The sequence below is a fragment of the Gossypium hirsutum genome, chromosome A01 (assembly GCF_007990345.1).
Source record: "Gossypium hirsutum isolate 1008001.06 chromosome A01, Gossypium_hirsutum_v2.1, whole genome shotgun sequence".
NCBI lineage: Eukaryota > Viridiplantae > Streptophyta > Magnoliopsida > Malvales > Malvaceae > Gossypium > Gossypium hirsutum.
In genome coordinates this window covers 23,597,662-23,620,378 of record NC_053424.1, presented here as the reverse complement: position 1 = coordinate 23,620,378, position 22,717 = coordinate 23,597,662, and the positions used below count along the sequence as shown (strand labels likewise).

Sequence of the window (22,717 nt, the reverse complement as noted above, 5' to 3'; positions counted from 1 at the left end):
AATGATTTGTTTCCATTTTTGAACTTCATTTAATTTGAAAAACATGAATTCAATTTTCAGATCATTTTCATATTGGAGAAAACCACATTCATTTCCAAATGATTCCATTTTCACCATTTTTATTCATTTTATTCAACATGAAATTCATTTTTGGTTTCAATGAGCTAGCAGAGGGACCGGTTGAGCATATGCGATTGAGGCTCAAATGATTTATAATTAAGTTCTATCTTTTCACCTATTAATTATAAACTCATTTAGTTACAAAGTCATTCCATTATAGTATCGTGACTGAGCTCTCCCCAACAACATATCATTACGAAAGCAACTAGATTAGTGCTCATCCAAAAACCTTGTAATAAGTGTGTTACCCTAATATCCTTAATCTCTTTTAAATAATATTCGTTCTCTCAAAATGATCCTATTTTATCTCATGGTAATCATTACATCTTCCTTCATGAAAGTTTACTATCAAATAGTAATCAAGTCATTCATCACAAAGACAAACTACCCGTGGCCACGTCTACTTTTCATCAACCATGTAATTCCAATGAGAGGATATCATTTACTCATGTCTCAGGCTATGAATTCCACTATTGTAAATAGAGCTACATACTACAAAAGTCATACACCCAACGCACCAGCTTTCAGTTTCTTATCTATCCGAACTCAGGCTTTTACTTATATCACAGTGTTTGAGTCAAGCATACACTCAGGATTTTGGTATGTCGCACCATGAATGTCAGAACTGAACAAATCCATAAACAGATTCAAGATCTATTCTTCTTGGGTCTAGTCTGATGTACTGCCAGTCCAGTTAGTTACATCTATGTATCTATTTTCTAGGAGTCATCCGCTCTGATGCCCAAGACAAAGCATCTTCCCAATTATACTTGATAGACGATATATTAATCTTTCAATTGGTTTGCTCATTTCTGATTAGACTAAGGACATGTTTAGGTTTGTCTACTAATATAAGTTGTCTTTTCGTATTACAATCCGACCACATAATACTGCTTAACATTAGTTAAACATTAGACAACCAGTGAGCAACATTTGCTTCTATTTTTCTTTACATGCAAAAAAACACGTAAGGACAATATACAAAGTATTAATGTAATTAATGAATAATTTTATTAACCAAGCTATTCGAAAAAATTACAAGTTTACTTAGACGAAAGTACTACAATTAGGGCACTAGATCCAACAATTTTAAGTAGTAAATTGTTGATTTGGTATTTTGGGTAGTAAATGTTAGTTTGATTTATGGCACATTAGTTATTTTTGTAACACCCCAAAATTCGACCTAGACGTTATGACTGGATCTTGAAGGTTACATTGACTACATGGACCATAGAAATGGCCAAATAATACCGTTCTTTGAAAATCATCATTTTTGTTAAGGTTTACATAAAGCATAATTCCATAAAATACCCTCAACCTATATGGGTTTTTGTGTTTGAGCCCTTAACATTTTTTTTATTAACACCTTCAACATTATGATTTTTTTAAAAATTAGCCCAATTTTAACAGTAAACGTGAGTTGACCGTCAATCAAAACTGAGGTCAACAATGTAGCCTATGTGGCATGCCACATCAGCATGATGTCATAGATGATGTCATCTATTTAACAATTTTTTTTTCATTTTGTTTTCATCTTCTTTCTTCTTCTCTTTTTCTCTCTTCCCCTCTAGCTAATGCGCTTGTGTTTTTTTTAGCATTTTCATTTGGGCATTTTTCTTTTATAAGTCTCTTGCCAATATCTTTCTTTATCAAATCAAAGGAATCCTCCTCCCCAAAGAAAAAAAAAGTAAAGATCTTCAAATCATCGGGGCTGTTGGATTTTCTGGCAACGAATGAGTACGTTACCCCATGCGAACCGCTTTTGGCTCGTTGCCAGCCGATTCACCTTGGTTTCGTGTTTAGTGATCCATTCCTTACTGAGTAAGTGATGAAGATTGGATTTATGGATTCTGGAGATTACGTATTGGAGATTGTTGGCTAAGAATAAGTATGAAACAATGATGCCTTTATAATACTCGCTTTGCTATTGAGTTTGCAGAGAGGACGAGAATAAGCCGCGAAATGTGACCAGAGATGGATAGTGTTGTAGATTCATTGGAAACATGACTATAAAAGAAATTTTCTGGCAAAGATGATTTCGCTAGTAGTGGCCAATCCGAGATAATGTCAGTGAGGATGTTACCGTAATCGGCTAGGATCGTGGACTCAAAATCTAATAACAACAACCACATTATAAGTCGAGCCATTAAGTTAAGAGCTTAGGATCGAACAGCTGAAATCAATTCAAAAGAAGAGATCATTTCTATCACTAGCCAGTTATTTGAAATAGCCATGTACATGCCGAGAAGTCAAAAAATTCACTCCGACGATGATTTTTTCACCTTAGCGACGACTACAAGGAATTCAAATAGAAAGATGACACATTCTTTTGTAATCTCTGAAAAGCAAGATTCTCTAATTCAATTTTGATGAGGAAAAGATGAAATCATAGAGGATTATTTCTTTAGTAAAAAGTGTCCGCGTTGAAATCTTCATAGATTCTAACTAATCCTTGATTGCATGGATATCTATGATGATCGAGTGGAAATAGATTCTGGATCCAAATGGGCCCGGTTCATCGATAAAATCTGGTAAAACTCCTTTTGAAGCCTCTTCATTGCAATTTGCATCAAACTTTGAACTCGAATGATAATCCAAATTTCCTTTACTTGCCTATTGCGTTTTGCTTTAAATTTTTTATTTATTTATTTTAATTTTTTTATTCAAAAGCAAAAACTTGCACTAGCTAAGTAATTAAATCTTTGTCCTCGCCAAATTGAAGTTTGGTTTTAGAATAGAGGGGAAAAGAGAAAGAGAAAAGAAGAAAGAAGACGGAAACAAAATGAAAAAAAAATGTTTAATAGATTATGTCATCTATGACATCATGCTTATGTGGCATCCCAATAGGCTACATTGATGACTTGCTATTTGATTGACGGTCAACTCACATTTACTATTAAAATTGGGCTGATTTTTGAAAAAATCATAACATTAAAGGTGTCAATAAAAAAAGGTTAAATGCTAAAACCCAAAAACCCATAATGTTGAGGGCATTTTATGCAATTATGTCTTTACATAACTCGTCATCTTTGTTTAAACATTAAGTTTTAGGGTCATCTTTATAATTATTGTTCATTTACTTAGTAATGAAATTTTGGAAAAGAAAAAAAATGCATCCAAATCACAAAACAGTTTATATTTTCAAAATTGATTTCTTTACTACACAGCGGAAAATCATAATTTTTACTTAAGCCCAATATCATGCAATTATGGATTATTAGGTCAATTCATTGCAATTAAAACCATACATGCAATTAAACCCAAATAACACATCCCAAAATCCATAGATCAAAAAGAAATAAAAGCAATTACAATTCCAATAAAAACTAATTCAAAACTTTAAATAAGTTTAGTTTCCACGATAAGAATTTCGAAGGCCCAAATCCAATCCTAAGCTCATAGGTTACCTGAAAATTTTAAACTAAGGGGACTGAGTTCAAGAGCTCAGTGTGAGTCTAAACAAGGCAACCGAAGAATATTCACAATTTCAAATAGTAAGACAATTAATCATCAGGTAGCAATTTTATCAAAAATCTATGGCATCAATGCAACAAATTTCTCAAATGTCATGTTCATGACACATTTTATGCAACTATGCAAGTCATACTCATACTATTTGCTACACACCACGAATTCCCTAGAACTCATCATCCGAACACCAAACAATTGAATCCAAAGCTCAATTTGGTTGAACCACCAATATCAATCTTGCAGTTAAAACTGTCAATTAAAGTTGCAAATAAATCGCCAATATCACTGCAGACAAGCTACCAATCTCCCCAATACTCTGATGCAGTATACTAACTAACCAATGATTGCGGGTATACCACCAATACTCCTTGGAATTCCTCCGTCATTCACAAAAACCAACCGCATACAATGCAATATTGCATACTTTTCAATGAAACAATTCATGCTTAGCATACTTTTTATATATCAATAACAATGACATACTTTCATGCTTCAGCCAATTCGATTCCAATTAATGGCATGCTTACAAAGAAACAATACTCAATATCACAATCGCCATATTTCAAGTCATGCAAAAATTCAATTCATGAAACATATTTAATAAACACATCACTCAATTAATTTACTTACTTCAATCGACCAATATACCAATTTCACTGACCATTCGGCCATGCACAAAATTTTAGCAACCAAATACAATTATAGATCATTATACAATCACACATAAGGTTTAGAACCCATATCTGATTAATGCTAAACCAACGCACTACTGCTTAATCTGCAATTCCTAGATCTTAAGTCTAGACTGGGTCGATTTAATTTTTAGTTTGGCTTTGAATATAAATTAAAACAACCTCGGAAGTCAAGGATAATTCGGAGCATTTAAATCTGTTACTAACATAAAATTAACACTTAAATCAGTAAGGATTAACCACTTATGGCCTTTGGAAGCAATTGGCAAAATTAAAAGAATTAATAAAACTAAAATGATTCTAGAAAAAAAAACATTTACGCACTCTGATTTCTAAATCTGAGATGCTTGATCTATTAAATCTCAAATGCACACTAAACAAGAAAGATTAAGGGTTGATTTAACTAATGAAAAATGAGAGAATAAAATTAACCTATAGGTGCGGTAATAATAAAAAGAACAAAACAGCAACCAAAAGGGTGTTTAAGGGACCGACAATGAAACAAATGAAACCAAAAAAAAATGAGGGTTGTGATGTGTGGCACAAAAGTAAAATTAAATGGCACAAAAGAGGTTAAAATAGATAGAAAAAAGGTAAAATTTTGGTGCAACAAAAATGGCAGAAAGGGGGCTAGAAAGTGGTAGCAATGAGGACGATTTAAGTGTTTAAAAATGGTAGCATTGGAGAGTAAAAGAGAGATCAATTATTAGGTCAATGAGGTGTGGCTATGGTGACTAAAATGGACAGCAAAGGTGCTGAAAATGGTAGCTGCAAAATGAACCATAGAGGAGAAGAAAGAAAGATGGCAAAAAAGAAAGAGAGAAAGAAAAGGGGAAAAAACAAAAACAAAATAAAATATGCACATATTAATTTTCAAAAGCTGATAAGTCAACAGATAAACTAAAGATAATTGCTAAATTATCGAATTAATCCAAAGATAAATTAGTATTTAAGTCAAACTAAAATTTGTTCACAATGGAAGAAAAATACTAAAATTTAATACTTTGTAACAATTCTTCAAATAACAACTACACTAATTCTTAACCATCTAGCTAGCAACTCAATTTTTTTCATAATTTTGCAAACTTTTAACTAAGAGTAATAACAACAACTCTTGGTCCTTGAATCCAAATTCTTCTCACCCGATTTTAGGGATGTGACAATTTTATGACATATATGTAAATAGCATAAAGATTAAATGAATGTAAGTATGCTAATGTTCATATATTGAATTGTTGTGATCTTATGTTCAATGATATTATGGAATCAGTAAGTGACATCGCGAGGAAAGATTTCCAACTTTGCTACGACACTCATTGTTTTTGTAACCCCCCAAATTTTTTATTTTTGGATTTTTAGGATTTTCGGGCTTGGAAATGTTTGAATTTGTGGTTTGTGTTATTTTGGCTTAAATGTATGTTGGGTTAAGTAATTATAAGCTCTGGTGTGTGTTTCGGAGGTCCTAAGTTCAAGCTATAACTTGGGCTAAATTTGAGTTTTTAATTGAATTAAGCCTAACTTGAGGTCAATGGGCTTATAAGGAATTGTTGGAAAAAACTTAACAAAATGGGCCTCCTGGTCTAGTGGTTAAGTGACAAGGGATTATGCTCAGGGTCAGGGGTTTGATTCTCTGCAGTGGCGTTAGGATTATTTTTGCTGCAAGTTTCAGTAAGCGTTGGGCTTCATTAAAGTTCTGAGTTGTGGGCTTTAAGGAAAAAACCTAGGGTTATCTTTTTGTCCCTCCTTTTTGGAAAAATAGTTTTTACTTTTCGTCTTCTCTTTTCCCCAAAAATTCCCTTTGCTGCCGAAATTTCTTTTTCTCCTTCTCCTCTCCATTCGTTTTTCTTTCCCTTTCGTTTGGCTTGGTGCTTTGCTAGTAGATTTCATCGATTCGGTAAGTATCACTTTATGTAAGTTAGATATTTTCTATTGGAGATTGTTAAGAGAGGTTTTGGTTGCTGTTTAGGGGGGATTCAAGGATCTTTGGATCATTAATCGGGTTCTAAATAGCAAGGAAACACCGTTCTTCATCGAAGGTAAGTAGATCTCGTGTTTCGGGTTTTATCCAATCTTAGGTAAATCAATTTAACTGACTAATTTGGGCTCGATTTTGTCAATCTTAGGCTTTGGACTGCTTGTGGTTAGATTTACAGCAGAAACAAACCAGGTGTGTACTCTGATTACACGGAAAACAATCTTCGGCGGAAGCTGAAAAACCAGCCTGTTGACGCCACATAGGCATGTTGTTTACCAGTGTGGTATCTTGCGTCGCGAGACACGGGTGTGTGACAGACGAGCCAAGCCGTGCACGCACTACACGAGCACAATAGATATGGGCGTGTGAGGCTGGCGAGGCTGTGTGCGAGGCACGGCTCTACCATTGGGGTCGTGTAGGTCGCACGAGTGTGTGGGTCACACGGGTGAACCGCACGAGGGTATGGGACTTGGGTCAGGTTGTGTGATCCACACGGGCAAGGCTAATTTAGGCCGTGTGGGCCACAAGGGTGTGTGCGCCCACACAGGAAGGGCACACGGGCGTGTGAGCCCAATATTTTTAAAATGTTCTGTAAGGTTGCACGGGTCGCCTAAGTCGACTGTGACCTGTTTGTAGGGTTGGTAAGCGTTATTTAGACTTCATACTATGAATGATTACGGTGTTGTATGTAAAGCATGTTACAATAAGTATGTATATCTGCCTGATTTCATATATATGTTTTGCTATGATATGATCTGATTTCTGCATATAAGCATGCCACGATATTTATGATACATTCCATTGGGTTGGGTTGTTGTGAAGAGAAGGAAGTCTAAGAGGCGATTAGCCTATTATCGAACAGCTACGCTGCATATATCTGTTATGTACTGTTTTATAGTGCCACTTGGTGTGTAGGGATGGATGGGTCGATTTTATTTGGATACTTGATGTGTAGGGCTGGGTGGGTCGATTTTATCTCCACATGGTGTGTTGGGTTGGACGGAGATGGTGTACAGGGTTGGTGGGCATGATTTCTATTCTCTGATATCTGATGTGATCTGCATGCGATATCTGTATGGCTAAGGCCGAATGTCTATATTCTGTTATCTATTTATATGCATGTTGTTTATGGGGATGTACACACTGAGTTTGCGAAAACTCACCCCTTTATTTATTTTATGTTAGGTAATCCTCAACAGTAGATGGATCAGTGTGGCGGAGGGCTCGATGGTGACCACTATTAGACTCATGGATTTTTGAGTAACGTTTATTTCATCTGTTAAATTTTTTTCCTATATTTGTTTTGGGATTTAATTTTTGGGCTTGAGCCATTTGTTTTGGGTTTATTTTGGGGTTTTTCAATTGTTAAGTTGTTGATTTACAAATTATTGATGTTTTAGCTTCCGCGTAAAAGAACGGTTTTCAAATAATTAATGGAATAGGGATTTCCCAATTTAATTAAAGATAATAATCTGAATGATTTTAACTTACTAAGCTTTTATAAAAGCACTCTTATGTAACGCCGCCAGATTCGGCCATAATGTCTAGGCTGGGTTTTGGGTGTTACATATAGTGGTATCTAAGTCAGGTTTGCAAAAACTCAGCTGTGGTTTTGGGCGGTAAAAAGGAATGGTTTTGGAAATCGGTGATAATAATTGGTAATTTTTTTTATAAATAAGTGGTTCACCGAGTCTCCATCGCCGATCTTATAAGTTCTCTGAAACTCTGATGTATATTGTTTGGAAGCGTACCTAAATTGAGTTTTATCTGTATCTGTCTGAGACGTTACGCATGTATATTGAGACTAATGTAAGTAGTATTTTATTGAGACACCTTAGGTAATGTAAACTGAATCCATAGTGAGACTTGCTATTCGCAATAACTAACTCTGAAACTCTGATATTGTTCTGCATAAAACATCTGTCAATAATTATCAAAACTGTAAACTGATGTGCATAAAACTTCTAAATACAGATTAATTCGATAGTTACGATGAGCACACGTGGTACTCGTGGACGGGGTACTATAGGCCGAGGTAGAGGTCGTAGAGGGATTCGAGCTGAGTCCTTCACATCTGATACGATCCCTAATCTGGACACTAGTGAGACGCCAGTATCACCTGGTACTGAGACTGGTGGTGAGTCTCAGGACCATATAGCTGGGGATGATGCACAGTCCCAAGTCATGCTGCAAATTTTAGAGAGGATCGCTGGGGCTAATGTTGGATTTGGAGGCCGTGGGTCAGTTATGAAATGACTCCGGTTGAATAAGGCTGAGATATTTAGGGGCATCATTGGAGTTTCTCCTAGTGTGGCCAAGTATTAGATGGAGGCCACAGAGCGCATAATGGATGATTTGGATTTTACTGATGAGCAGAAGCTCAAGGGGGCTGTGTCTCTGCTTCGCGATGAGGCATACCGGTGCTGGTTGACCGTTAAGGAGGGGACTCAGCCTGATAGGTTGACTTGGGATTTGTTTAAGACCACTTATCAGAGTATGAGGCCGAGTATGAGGCCGAGTATGAGGCCGAATTTTTAAGGCTGAGTCGCTAAGCGAGGAGCATGGTGATGAATGAGTATGAAAGTTGTGTTCGATTTGAGGATGCTCTTCGGGATAGTCTACGAGTTCTAATAGCTCCTCAAAGGGAGCGGGATTTCTAGGTCTTGGTCGAGAAGGCCAAGATAGTCGAGGAGGTGAAGCGCTCTGAGCGACAAAACCGTGAGAAAAGAAAAGTAAAGAGGGATTCTAAGTCTACTGGTTCTGGGATGAGGCCTAAGAAAAAGGCCAGGACTGACGAGTCCGTTAGAGTTGAGCGTACTGTTGCACCTGCTGGGGTGGCGATCTGCTAGCTATGTAATAGACGCCATCCAGGTGAGTGTTGGAGATCTAATGGCGCTTTTTTGATGTGTGGATCGACTGAGCATCGAGTTAAGGATTTTTCGCTGAGGGGTAATCAATTGCAAGCTCCGGTTGTTGAGACTGAGCAGCCTCCGAGAGGAGTACAACAGCCACCTAGGGGCCGAGGACAGGCTAGGGGTGGTAATGATTTGGGGTGAGGTCAGAGAGCACCCAGTAGAGGTGTTGGGCCGACTGAGGCGATGCAGCCTGCACTTGTCTATGCGGTACGTTGTCGTGGGGATGGAGATAATCTAGATGTCATCAGGGGTACGTTTTTTATTCTTAATATACCTTATGTTACATTGATAGACATAGGCTCTACGCATTCTTATGTTGCATGTTTTGTGTCTGAGACCTTGGGATTTCGCATGAGAGTACTTCTAGCAAGATTTCTGTGGTGAGTCCGTTGGGGCAGACCATTAGGGTTAGTAAGCTATTCAGGGATGTTCTGTTAGAAGTCCAAGGTACAATATTTTTGACTGATCTGATGGAACTTCCGTTTGGGAAGTTTGACCTAATTCTTGGTATGGACTGGTTGGTAAAGCATTGTGTAAATCTGGATTATGCTGCAAAGAGGGTGGTCTCACTACAGCAAAACAGGTTTTTAGCGGCGTGTTTAGCGGCGTTTGAATGAAAAACGCCACTAAAGAATGAGCATTAGTGGCGCTTCCCAAAAACGCCACTATATGTACACCTTTAGCGGCGCTTTTTAGAAAGCGCCGCAAAAAATTAACACAACATCGTCGTTTTGTGTTGAGCCTTTGGTGGCTTTAGCGGAGCTTTCTAAAAACGCCGCTAAAGATCGAGTATTAGCGGCGCTCTTCTAAAAACGCCGCTATATGTACACCTTTAGCGGCTCTTTTTAGAAAATGCCGCTAATGCTTGATCTTTAGCGGCGTTTTCTAAAAAGCACTGCTAAGTAATTTTGTAAAACGCCATCTTTTTGTATTGAGATTTTAGTGGCTTTAGCGGCGCTTTTTTAAGAAACGCCCTATAAGTACACCTTTAGCGGCGCTTTTTAAAAAACGCCACTAATGCTCGATCTTTAGCGGCATTTTTTGAAAAACGCCACAAAAATAGAAAAAATTAAAATACTATAATTTAATATAATTTTAAAGATTTTTGGTATATGACTAATTGTTTTTTAATTTATATGTTAAGAATTTTCTTATATAATTGTAAATGAGATAGTATTAATTTTAAAATATTGAATTAATTATCATTATATTTTAGGGTTTACGGTATATGGTTAAGGGTTTAATGTTTATGAGATACTATTGTAAGGTTTATGTATTATGGGTTTAGGGATTAGGGTTTTTGGTTTATGGGTTAAAGGTTAGGGTTTAAGTTTTAGGGTATTGGGGTTTAAGGTTTAGGGGTTAAGGGTTTATGTTTTATTGTTTAAGGTTTAAGGGTTAGGAGCTAGGAATTTAGGGTTTAGATTAATTAGTATTTTTTAATTTATATATTAAATAATTTCTTATATAATTGTAAAAAAGATAATATTAATTTTAATATATTAAAATTATGACTATAGTTTAAATTATTTAAGAGATAATAGATAAACTTTATATATATTAAATGGTTTAGGATTTAAAGTTTACTTAAGATTTGTTAAATGATGAAATTTTTTACAATCAATTAATACTTTTATATTTAAAAATATTTAATCTAAACCATTTGATATATTTAAATATTAGATTTAAAAAAACATTGATAAATAAATAAATAAAAGTAACAGATCATTGATATGGATAGGTATGGATTGGACCAGATTATAACAAATAAAAATGAAATACAAAAACTAAAATCATTCCACATCGAATTCTAACAAAATAGTTATATTTTAGTTAGGAAGAAATATCTCTAATGAAATGGAGATTAGATCGGAAAGAATAATATAAAATCATGATTAATGTCTCAATCTTTAATAGAAATTTGATATGTGAGAAATTGATTTCTTACATTAGATAATTTTAACTTAATAATTAATGACAGCCATTTATTATTTATTTTCTTATTAAAATACATGATATTTATTTTCAGAGTACTTAATTTTTTATTTATAAAAACTAATTTATAAAAAATAGTAATAATAAATATTTTATAAAATTATTTAACTAATAATTTTTAACATATAAAATAAAAAACTTTTTTTTGAAGTAAAATAAAATTAAAAAAAAAACTTTTAACAGAGCAAAACAGTGTCGTTTTATTTAAAATGTAATAATTTTTTACCGGCGTTTTGAAAAACGCTACAAAAATTTAACAATAACGGCATTTTTATAAAAAACGCCACAAATAAATCTCAAAAGGGCGCGGTTTTATTCCCAAATTTTCACCCTCTAAAACCCCTAATTTTTCCCCCTAAAATCATATCTCAAAACACCCCCATCTCACCCCTCCGTTGCTGTTTTCAATCAAGAAACACTCCAGCAGCAGTCTTGATTTGGTTCTCCGTTGTGTCTATTGGCATTTCATGGAAGGATTAGTAGCCTTCAGCCACACTTCCAACACTTGCCCACCTTGCCTTTGCGATTGCTCTTCTCAGCCTCTTCTCACAATCCCTGAAGGTATTCCCAGATCTGGCTTGATCTCTTCTCCTCCTTTCTTGTTTCTGTTTATTAATTCTTTTTGGTGTTAAAAGTTAAGTCAAACATAAACAATATTCATATATAGGACCCATAAACTGTTTTTGGGACTTTGGTCGGTCGAATGGGATAACCACATCGAACAAACACTGTTGAATTTTTTGTTCTCAATACGTTTTGTGTTATTTACTCTTATAACAAATTTCAAAGCACAAATAATGATCCAAACTTGTCAAATATGATGATCCCACTAATTATTTTAAGATTATTGCTTTTTCGGATACAAACCAAATTTATATATTTTTTAATATCAAACCCAGCTTTCCTTCGGTTATTTTTTAGCAGCCTGTAAAGTTTGGTAGCTTTCATTGTTTTAATTAAACTAATATGTTATCTAGAACTCGATCATAATGAGTTTGTCTTCTATTTGAAGTGGCTGCATAATTTATTTAATCTCCTTCAAATTTATCCTACTTGTCCAACTAAGTCTATGTGAATATTTGAACAAAACCAGAGATCTTAGTATGTGTATTTAAATTGTTCACCATACCCAATTGTTGAGGATATACTGAGCATGTGAGTACATACGCTATCCCCACAAATTTCAACTCCCAAGACCTGTTTCTAATATAAATCCAAGAAAAGAATAGCATAATAAATAGTATAGTGGTAAATTATTAGGAAAATAAAGAAAAGCATTTCTATTTTCGAGATCCAAGTACATATCTATAACTCATTTCTGTCCTCTTCAATCTTGATTTGTCAACATCATATATTGGAAGAGTGAATGCCATGACCTTCTACCTAAATGATAAACAAAAATGATTTGTCAACATCATATATTTGGCTCTAAGTCATTTGCAATTTTTTTTATTAGAGTTGTCAAAGAATGAAAATCCGTGTGTTAGCATATTTAAATGGCTTTACCTTTTGTTCTTTAGATCATATCTTTGAATCTTTCACCTGAATACGGTTACTATAACACCCCGTACCCGAGACCATTGCTGGAGTCGGGCACGAGGGGTTTGCAGACTTAAATCACTTATTTGTACAGTCCATTTTAAATTTCCAGACGAGCTGGCTAACTGCATCACTGTCACCTTAAAAATCATATCTCGAGTTCCAAAACTCAAAAACCAGTTCCGTAAATTTTTCCTAAAACTAGACTCATATGTCCATCTACAATTTTTTTTCTAGAATTTTTGGTCGAACCAATTAGTACAGTTTATTAGTTAAAGTCTCCCCTGTTTTAGGGTTCGACTACACTGACCTTTCCGCATTACGACTTGGATATCTCCCTGTACAGGGCTTCAATACTGATGCCGTTTGTTTCTATAGAAATGAATCTGTACATATATGGCATGACTTCTAATTATCTCTGGTTAATATATAATGAATTTCCAAAGTCGGAACAGGGAATCCAGAAACCGTTCTGGCCATGTTTCGCGAAAACTTAAATATCTCATAATATACTGTTCATATGATCGTTTCGTTACTTTCCTATGAAAATAGATTCATCAAGGTTCGATTACATAATTTATTCACTATTTAATTCCATTCCTACTATTTTTAGAGATTTTTCACATTCACGTCACTGCTACTATCAGCATCTATTTTTAAGGTAGACTTTACCTATTACATAGTTTCCATGATTCAACTAGCCCTTCAGCATATATAGCACAAAATATGATCATGATTAACCATTCCAATGGCTAATCGTTCCCAAACATTTCCATACCTCTTAACGAATATCATACAAGACGATTATAATACTAAGCTCAAAGTGTATATAAGCCATTTTCGCATGGCTATCCAAATTTATACAAAACCAAAGGGTCCATGACCAACAACAAAACGGGTAGTCCTATACATGCCATTTCAAAGTTCAAACAAAAGTGTACCAAAGGGGGCTTTGATAGTGTGGGCGAATTCGACTTCAATAATCCCGAGTCCGATAGCTGACGAACCAAAATCTATAAGACAGAGATTCAAAGAAACGGAGTAAGCATTTAATGCTTAGTAAGTTTGAGCCATAAAATTAGACACAACTAAAGTGTAGCATTCATATGGCTAAACAGATAATTTCATATGCACAAATTCTCAATATCGTACTTACTTCACATTACCAACCCTTATATTCATATACAAAAAATCAACTTAGCCAAAGGCCGGTAGCTCATTTATCGACTGAGCGAATACTAATTGTAAGGGATCAACTAAATCAATGCATATACGAGACATACCTCATTGCTGGGATTTTACGAGCATATTAAATGAAACTATTACAGCAAGGTCGCTCATTCCCAAGCCAAGTACCTTCGGGATTTAACCGGATATAGCTACTTGCTCAATGCCTTCGGGACATAGCCCGGATATAGTAACTCGCACCAATACCTTCGGGACTTAGCCCGGATATAGTAACTCGCACAAATGCCTTCGGGACTTAGCCCGGATGTAATAACTCGCACAAATGCCTTCGGGACTTAGCCCGGAACTAGTCACTAGCGCAAAATGCCTTCGGGACTTAGCCCGGTTATCATCCAAATATTCATGCACATATCAATAAATCATGACACATCTATATTTCATTTTCATAATTAGAGTTCAAACACAAGTCACGTATTAAGCAATCCCATTTTCAGCTCACTAGCCACATACAAACAGCATGGTTTAGTTTGCTTTATGACACGATCTCTATGCACATACGGCTACCCGTCATACGTATAGACTAATTAACTCAACATATAATTCAAGTAGAATCATCATATCACCGTATATTTGTTATGCTCATACATCATGACTTAATCAAATCGTAAACTAAGTCTCGTTACTCGAAAACTTACCTCAGATGTTGTCGAACGATTTCGATTGCTATTCGACCACTTTTTCCTTCCCTTTATCGGATTTAGTTCCCCTTTGCTCTTGAGCTTAATTTAACAAATAAATTGATTTAATCATTTGAGCATCGAAAAGAGGAACTCAAAGTACTTAGCCCATATATATACATTAGACATTAAAGTCAAATACATATGAAATCATGAATCAACTCAACATATTAACCCACACTCCCTTTTAGCCGATTGTCTAAGCCAAAATAAAAGCATCAATATGCTTGCCTCTAACCGAATACATGCAACACCAATCTTCTTTCTATGGCCGAATATGCATGTCTATGTTGAGGCCGATTGCAACACTTAATACATTCTACAATTATGGTTACTTGTATTGACTAAATACCAATTCGTTTTAAGTTCAAAACTCGGCTAATACACATATATACTCTAGAGATCAAATACTAACATTTGCACTTCACCTTACTACCATTTTCATCCAAATAACATGATCAACAACCATGCTTCTCTTCTACTTCCTAACATGGCCGAATGCATCAAGACACCATACCACTTAAATTTTGGTCATGGGTTAAACAAAGAACTTAAGGCCTAACTCAAGAATGCTAAAAAGAAAATCCACCACCACATGTATCATTACAAAGCTTCACATTTAGCATGCAAATGGCATCAATCACACTCGTTTGACAAGTGTTGGGTGCAACTGTCATCGGTTATCTGATTAGCGCTGGGTGCAATAATTTGTCGACTAGTTCGACTAGTGTTGGGAACACAAATGATTTTTTCGCGTTAAACAATTAGCTTTGGGCACAAAAACCTTAATCACGGCCTAACCATTAGGCACCGGGTGCCATTTTTGGATTATATATTTTGGTAAGGTAAATAGTTCACAAGGTGATTTATATGTTCTGATATTTGAATTTTGGTTAATAGTTGAAAGGGGGATCCATTGAGATTATGAGTTGCTTACTACTTGAATTTCTACATGGTTGCAGGTTAATTATTACTGTTGTCCTATGTCTCAACATCCACGACAAATCCTGTACTCAAAGTTGGTGATGTATTTCTTTTGAGTCTTGGCATGTACCTAGAATGTCAATATTAATATAATATCCTTTTGTTTAGTAAATCCTAGAGAATGTAGTCCTATAAGTTCTAAATGATTGTAAATACATGTTTGGAGTTACTTTCACTTGGTGTTTGCTTTAATGAATTGGTCATTTTTATATTATACTTGAGGTGCTTGATTAGTAAATGAAGAAAGCTTATTCATTGAGCCTTTTTGGTTAATAATTGGTTGGGAATGATTAGTCTAGGTTATGCATTTACCATATTCAATTATGAATGTTTGAAATTTATTTGAGGTATCTATGAATGGTATATTGGTTGGTGATGGATGAATTAAATGTGGCGTCAATAAGGGCACATTTGTTAGGCACTTAAGATGTTTGTTTTGGTATGTTTTTGAGCATATTTAATTGTGTTTTGATGTTGTTTAAGGTCCCTTTTAAAGTGTGCTTAAATAGGTTGAATGATTATTGATAAGTCATAAAAGTAACATATTTTAATTCCATTCTTAATGCATTTTTGGATGATTAATTATATAAATTAGTGAATTTAATGGTCCTAATATTTTAAATTCATGTTTCTATACTTAGGAGAGCATTTGGGAGTGAAAGGAGTGAAAAACGAGCCAAAATCAGGCAAATAAAGCTATTTCCAGGATCCACATGGCCTGGGCATTTCCACATGGGCTGGCCACACGCCCGTGTGCCAGCCAGTGTTGATATCGCACCTTGCTTTCCAAATACGCGAAAAAACCCAATTTTAAGCTTTTTAAGTATTCTAAAGTTTATAAATATCAATTAGAATAAGATTTAAGAGGGCACTCAGAGAAGATCGAAGAAAGCACTTGAAGAATGCCATCGAAATCAACTCGGAAGCGGATCTCCCTCAAGATCAAAGATCTTGTAGTTATTTTGACTTTGAGATGTTTTCATTTAGGATTATGAACTAAATTCCCTAGATACCTAGGGAAGATGAAACCTGTGATGAATCTTATTATTTGATTTCTAATTTATGCGATAAATACTTGATTCTTGTTCTCAATTATGTATGCTTATTTCTTGTTTTAATATTTCTGAGATATTAATTCAAGTTTAATGTGCTTACTTCAGTGGAGTAAAAATCCCTATTTAAGAGTAGATCTAGCATAGTTGAATGGAGTTACATGCAATTCTAGAAATAGAATGACATAAATCTACCAGATTAGAGTCAATCTAAAAGGGTAATCTATAGATCGAGTTAATGCGACAATAGGGGTTTTAATTAGAAAGATATTTCAATTAATCAACCTAGAGTCAGTTGTTCTTACTCTCGAAAAAGATATTAATATAATTTAGGGATTTCTACGGATCAAGACACAAGTGAATAAATTGTTTAATATAGATTTAGAATAATAGGTAAAGTCTAGGTGGATTCTTTCTTGGGTATTGTCTTTCTCTTTGGTTATCTTCGATTATTTTCCCATTTCATTCTCTGTCGCGTTTGTAGTTAAATTAGATTAGTAAATTTAGATTAAAAACAATCACTTCAATTTATCAATTAAATAATAGAAAAACGGCAATTACTAGTACTTTTACTCCTCGTGGATACGATATTCCTTACTCACTATAACTATACTATTGTTCGATAGGTGCACTTGCCTTAGTTGTATTTATAGTTAGTTTAGTGACCATAAAGTTTTTAACGCCGTTGTCGGTGACTAAAATATTAGGAACACTCGATTTTTATTAATTTAGCCATTTTTTATTTTTATTATATATATTTTTATTTTTAGTTTAATTTTTTCATTCTAATTTTTCTTTTCTTTTATTTGCTTCTGGCAGGTTCCTTTAGTTTATGACTAGAAGAACCCGTCGTGACCATTATTATTTGACAGTGAGATTGAAAGTACAGCTCGCAGAAATCGTAGAGAAGCAAGGCAGAGTCGAAAGAGTATAGTTGAAGAGTAAAAGGATGTTGTTATTATTATTGAGGAGATGGGTGATAATCCGAATAATTAGCCACCTCCTGCAGTTGCTGCAGATCCTGCATATCCAAATCCAAATCCTACTCCTCTTACTATGTACGATTATGCCAAGCCCACTCTAACTGAGGCTGAATCGAGTATTGTGAGACCCACCATTGCTGTGAATAATTTTGAACTGAAGCCGAACACTATTTAGATGGTACAACAATTTGTTCAGTTCGATGGTTTGCAAGACGAAGATCAAAATACTCATTTGGCTAATTTTTTGGAAGTTTGTGATACTTTCAAGATAAATGACATTTTTGACGACGCCATTCGCCTACAGTTGTTTCCCTTCTCATTGAGGAACAAAGCTAAACAGTGGTTGAATTCTTTACCACGAGGTTCTATCATGACATGGGATCAAATGACCGAGACATTCCTACTAAAGTATTTCCCACCAGCTAAGACAACCAAGTTAAGGAATGATATCTCTTCTTTCATTCAGATCGACTTAGAGACCTTATATGATGCATGGGAGAGATACAAGGATTTATTGAGAAGGTGCCCTCACAAAGGGTTACCTCTATGGCTACAAGTTTAGACCTTCTACACGATTTGAACCCCTCAACTAGGCAGTTAATCGATGCAGCAGGTGGTGGAACTTTGAACAATAAAACACCTAAAGTGGCTTATGAATTTATAGATGAGATGGCACTTAATAATTATTAGTGGTAAGTCATGAGGACAAAGCCGATGAAAGCAGCCGATGTTTTCAATTTAGATGCGGTCACCATCATATCAAATCAGGAAGTTATTTTAAATAAGAAAATTGACGGTTTATGTGTTTCTACCCAGGTACATCCAATGATGTAGTACGATACGAATGGAGGAGGAATAAACAATCCATAATATTTACCCTATAGTCCTAGCACAAAGAACGAACAAATCAATTATATGGGTAATAATTCTAGGCCTCAAAATAATCCTTACAGTAACACCTATAATATAGGTTGGAGGAATCATCCCAATTTCTCTAGGGGTGGGCAAGGAAATCAGAGAGCACAACCTCCTCCAGGCTTCCAACAACAACCTTACCAGCAAGAGAAGAAGCCGAATCTCGAGGAGATATTGACGAAGTTTATCTCGATGTCAAAAACTTACTTTCAAAACACTAAAGTAGCACAAAAATCTGCAAGCATCAATTCAAGGACTCGAGAATCAAATCGGTCAACTCGCTAAACTGATTTCAGAATGACCACAAGGTAGCTTTCCTAGCAACACCAAAACTAACCCAATAGAGCAACTTCATGCAATTACTATTTGAGATGAAGAAGGGATAGTTGAATCTAAATCAGCACTGAGGCAAGAAAGTATGGTAAGTGACAGTAAGGTTGACGTAAGCCAAAATGAGCAAAAACCGGTTGGTAAAGAATATAAACCTCTAGTGCCATATCCTAGCATGACGAAGAAAGACCACACGAACGAACAATTTGGTAAATTTCTTATACTTTTGAAAAAATTACACATTAACTTATCGTTTATCGAGGCTCTTTTGTAGATGCCCAATTTCATTAAATTTTTAAAGGAGCTTTTGGCAAACAAACATAAGTTAGATGATTCGTCACATGTGGAGCTAAATGCAATTTGTTTAGCCATTTTACAAAATAAGCTACCCAACAAATTGAAAGGTCCAGGGAATTTTACTATTTCTTGTTTAATTGGTAGTTTGAATATTAATAATGCTTTGGATGATTTAGGGGCTAGAATTAATATCATGCCCTATAAAATGTTTAAGTAATTAGGTCTTGAAAAACCCAAACAAACTAGGATGAGTATTCAATTAGTATATAGAACCATTAGATTTCCTAGGGGGATTATTTAAGATGTTCTTGTCAAATTTGATAAATTCTTATTCTCAGTTGATTTTGTTGTTTTAGACATGGATGAGGATAGTGACGTACCTCTGATTCTAGGTCGGCCCTTTTTAGCAACTGCCAGAACTATTATTGATGTTAGTACAGGTGAATTAATACTTTGTGTAGGTGATGACATGATTACACTCCAAGCTCGTGATTCTGTTCAGACATCTAGTGATCGAGATGATTATACAAGTTCTGTTAATATGAGTAACCTTGTAACTCAAATATCTTTGCAGGAAACCCCTCGAAAAAATATGATGGAGCCACGTTTCAGTGCATGTGATAGAAATAGAATGACTCATGAAGAACGAATGCTATAGATCGATGAACTAGAAGAATGTTAGACACATGTCAAGGAAAAACCGAGAATACACGATGCAGAACCAAAGAGACACCATGATGAACATGTGGATGGAACGAACCAATTTAAGGTTGGAGACAAGTTACTTTTAGATAAAACGGATCCTCGAATTGCCACTTCGGAGCTTGATGCAAATGGATCAAATCCCTTTACGGTACTAAATGTTTTCCTATATGGTACAGTTGAGGTAACTCATTCTGAATTTGACACATTTTAGGTAAATAGTACTCGACTTAAACCTGATTTTGATATTAGAATTGATAATGAGAAAGAGGAGTTTCAGCTCCACGAACCACTGTGATAGTATGAATACGAGGTAAGTCGAGCTTAGACTTTAAATAAGTACTTTTCGGGAGGCAACCCGAATATTTAACTTTTGCTAATGCTTTTAATTCCATTACATGCTAATTTAAAATATTTAAAAAAAATGTGTTTTTGACCCACAAGACTTGGACACATGGGCGTGTCGCAAGTCGTGTGTGAAATGGGGTAATCGACAGTGAGTTACACGACCTGGCGACATGGCCGTGTGACTCATACGGTCTGGCCACACGGGCGTGTGGCATCTCGTATAGGTGTGGGAGAAGTGAAGGAGATCACACACGGCCTTGACACACAGCCGTGTGAAAATTGGGTTAACTTTTAATTGTACACAGGCTAAAAATACTCCACACGACCGTGTGACACAGTACCAGTCTGATCCACTTCACGTATTCTATGTTAAGGAGATCGAGTTGAGACTGGATTTGACTTTTGAAGAGGAGCCAGTTCAGATTCTAGATCGAGATGTTAAGATTCTGAGGTGGAAGTCCATACCGTTAGCGAAGGTTCTGTGGTAGAATCATGGCATTGAGAAAACCATGTGGGAACTTGAGGACTCGATGCATTAGCAGTATCCTTATCTGTTCTGATCAGGTAAATTTCGAGGTCAAAATTTCTTTTAGGAGGTAGAGTTGTAACTCCCTGAATAATTTATTTCTATTCTGTAAATATTTGACACAATTGTGTATCTGCTTCAGTGGTTAAGTGTTCTGGGTGTGTGTGAGAGATCTTGGGTTCAAGTCTCATTTTTTGCCAATTTTATTATTTTTTATCCAAGCCTTATCCTTTTGGAGTGGGCTTTTATAAAACTGTTTGTTAATCTATAACAGAATAAGCCTGCTAGTTCAATGGTAAGGTGTTAGCTTATTCTATAGTCCTATGTTCGAATCCCTACATTAGCGAGGGTGTTCTATTTTTGCTCTGTTAAGCGATAGAGTTTTTGTGGAGTTGGGATTTTAAGTAATTTGTCTGTTAGTGGGTTAGTGAAGAGAAATTAGGGATATGCAAGCGATTTTTTTTCTATTTCCAAAAATTTTTTCCCCTCTGGCATTTGTTTTTCTCACTGTTTTCCACTTCCAACTTCCGGCTTCTTGTTCTGACTTCTATCAAAATTTTCCTTTCAAACCGCGATACATTGATGTTTCTTTTCCTTCGTGTTGTTGAATAGGTAAGGGTTTCGTTGTGTTGTTGAGATAGTTATGTTTATGCGTTAGTTTCTGTTGGTGTAATTATGGAATTTGATTTTTCTACCATTATTTTGGTGTAGGAAAAGGCTGTGAATAGTGAATTTCGCACCATTTTCTTAAATTTTATTAGCAGTGGTTTTTATTGTCAGTAAGTCTTGAGCGTTGTTTTGGGTTTTGTACCGATTCATAAAGTGACTGCTAAATCAGCATTTGGGTGCTTCGTTCTTAGGTTTCAAATCCTAGGGAGTGATTTTGTATCAAAATTGTAACAGGTGTGTACCCAAAACTCAAAAAATTGAATTTTGATATAAGCCAAAAAACTATTATGTCGACGCCACACGAGTGTGTGGTCACCTGTGTGGTTGGCTATGTGGTCAACGAAGGCATGGTCGTGCACAAGACACGGCCGTGTGGTAGCTGGAGTATGGTCATGTAAGCCACAAGGGCTAGGCTAAGTTAGGCGTGTGGGTCCACACGGGCAGTCCACACGGACATGTGGGCCCACACGAGTAAGCTACACGGGCATGTGGGCCCATATTTCTGAAAATTTCTCTACGGTTGCACCGGTTGTTAAGGGCTAACCAAACACTAAACTATAGATCTAATAGTCTGATATTCTGTTCTGAGTATTATAATGCTATGCATGTCTGATTATTTTGATATATGTACATAAGCATGTTGAGCATGTCTAGTATGTTATTCTGTATCTGTTTCTTTATCTGATTGTAGGGTGGAGTTTGCATATGAGGAGGAAGTATTCTGTATGACGGTCATCGCCTAGATTCTGGTAGCTTGGCTGCACATTACCTGACATGTGTCATAATCGAACGATATGGTGTGTAGGGATGAGTGGGTGTCTTTAACCCCACATGGTGTGATGTGATGGTCGGAGTTGGCGTGTAGAGGATGGGGGTAGGATTCTGTATATCTGATTCTGTTTACTGTATCTGTATGTTTGCAGGCTTAATTTTGTTGGGTTACACACTGAGTTTACAAAAACTCACTTCCATTTGTCTGTTTTGTTCAGGTAATCCACAGACTTAGTGTAACAGCCCAATTTAGGGCCAAAACAGAATAGTGGTTTCGAAACCACGAATCCGAGGTTGAAAAAAAATTATTTTGATTAAGTTTTAGTGTTTATATTATGATTGCATAATCGTGTGAAAATTTCGTTGCGAAATTTTATCGATTGGATGTTTAATTTGATGTTTAGGACTAAATTGAAATAGGTGAAAAATATGTGTGTTCTTGTTCATAAAGTACTTGATTGAAATGGGGGTTCTAAGTAGAGGTCCTTAAATGGAAATTAGACCATTA

At 35.5% G+C, this 22,717-nt stretch overlaps 1 long non-coding RNA gene and 1 other non-coding gene across 2 annotated transcripts; one reads left to right on the top strand and one right to left on the bottom strand.

The window, feature by feature from the left end:
• Positions 1-11,470: 11,470 nt before the first annotated feature.
• Positions 11,471-15,830, top strand: LOC107962144 (uncharacterized). The gene is made up of 2 exons (XR_001701524.2): positions 11,471-11,729; positions 15,595-15,830. It is a non-coding gene; the product is annotated as an uncharacterized lncRNA (long non-coding RNA).
• A 2,254-nt stretch (positions 15,831-18,084) lies between these two features.
• LOC121208204 (small nucleolar RNA R71) lies at positions 18,085-18,191 on the bottom strand. The gene has a single exon (XR_005903149.1). It is a non-coding gene; the product is annotated as a small nucleolar RNA R71 (small nucleolar RNA).
• Between the last annotated feature and the right edge of the window lie 4,526 nt (positions 18,192-22,717).